This window comes from Silene latifolia, chromosome 10 (assembly GCF_048544455.1).
Source record: "Silene latifolia isolate original U9 population chromosome 10, ASM4854445v1, whole genome shotgun sequence".
Classification (NCBI taxonomy): domain Eukaryota; kingdom Viridiplantae; phylum Streptophyta; class Magnoliopsida; order Caryophyllales; family Caryophyllaceae; genus Silene; species Silene latifolia.
The window spans coordinates 115,622,718-115,624,527 of NC_133535.1; positions in this window are offsets into that span (position 1 = coordinate 115,622,718).

Below are 1,810 nucleotides of genomic sequence, written 5' to 3' on the forward strand. Positions count from 1 at the left end.
TCGATCGAGCCTTTTTCTTCTTCGATCGATGACTTATGTGTCTCGATCAAGCATATTTCGTTTTGGCAGCTGTGAAAAATTATTTTCCTTGTTTTAATTTTTCTTTTGGCCATTATTTGTACATTATACGGATGTTGTACACTCGCTTGATAGTGAAACGGTTCACTCACGTACCATTTAGTTATTTTAAAGCGATTTAAAGTAACGGATTGTAATGGATTAAAATTAAGTTGATTAAAGCGGCTTTGTCACATAATTTTAATCATTAAAAGGTGGTTTGGATAAATTTAACATAATTACGGAATTATGTCACGAATAAATTTGTTTTAGTTGATGCATTTTATTTATCGTTATATTTGAATGCCTTGAATGTTTTATTACGTATTTAATTTTACAAACGGTTGTAACTTAGTGTGGCCTTAGTAGAACGTGTTACCGTAATGATGGAACACGGTCTTGGTTGTATTTTGAGATCTTGTATCTCCGTTTTGGTTTTTCCTTGTAATTACAGTTTTTATTTAGAATGTAAATAGGTTAATATTTTGTAATTTTAATTGTATTTTTGAGAAGACCAAAGATGGAGATCGGATGCTCACTCCCGCTGCATAGACAAAGATGGAACATCAAGACAAGCTTCTCGGGTCCAACGGTGGATTCCAAAGTTGTATTATGTTCTTTTTACTAGGATAGGCCACACTAGGACTTTTATTTACGTTTTGCATTCTTTTATTTTTTGTAACGATAATTTGCATCATATTCCGCCTAAAACCAAACCACCTAATAATTACATGAAAACTGACTCATATAGAGGTCACGCGTTAGTTTTCTTTGATATACAGATATCACACGTTTTATTTAAGCCATCACCTAAATTAATTCATTCACGCAATGCTAGTTTTTCGTTCACTTAAAATGAATTAAAACTAAGTTGATGGGATCTTCCTCGTATAAACAAAATTGAGAATAGTCTTTATAGGTCAAACTCCAATGAATCCCTTCTTCGTCGGTAGGCATAATATGACCCCTTCTACGTCGGGTAAGTTAGAACTGATTGACCTATTTTATCTCAACACTATGGTCACTCGTACGATCCTGTGATTATGGTGGACTATAGATAGGATTTACGGAAATCTATCGACCAAGAGTTCTAACGGTAGAACTAGCTAAACAGTTGGCTTATCAATTTACGGAAATTGAGTCTTGGGATCACTTGTATTATTCTTGAGGGAGATCAATTATGCAAGTGCAATGAGTCTACACGTTAAAATGAATTTTAAATAGACTTAAATCACCTCGATGAGTTGCTTATTTCGTTTTGTTTTTCCTTTCTTTTCAGTGTAGATCACGATCATTTAAACTACTAATAACATAATGGATGGCCGTATTGATGACCCAATGCCAAGTGCCACATTGGACCGTGAGTCCTGGCTTCGGATCTTCATGAATCAGATGAATCAGTCTACTCGACTGAAGAATGATGGATCAAACTTCGCGGACTGGGAGGCGGCATTACGGAATGCTGCCGCTGCTGACGGGAAGCTCAAATATCTGACAGAGCCCATCCCGTCAAACCCAGGCCCCACGGCTGATGCTAACGAGATCGCCAAGTATAGCGATTTCGCCATGGAAGCGGGTGCGATTAAAAACGTACTCATTTTTGCAATGGAATCCAATTTGCAGAAACGCTTCATAGCCCAAGGTGCAAACAAGATTTTCACCACGCTCACTAGGGAATTCTCGAAAGCACCGAGAATCGTGACCTATGAGCATACCACTCGCTTCTTTGATGCGAAACTCCAGAAGGGCCAAC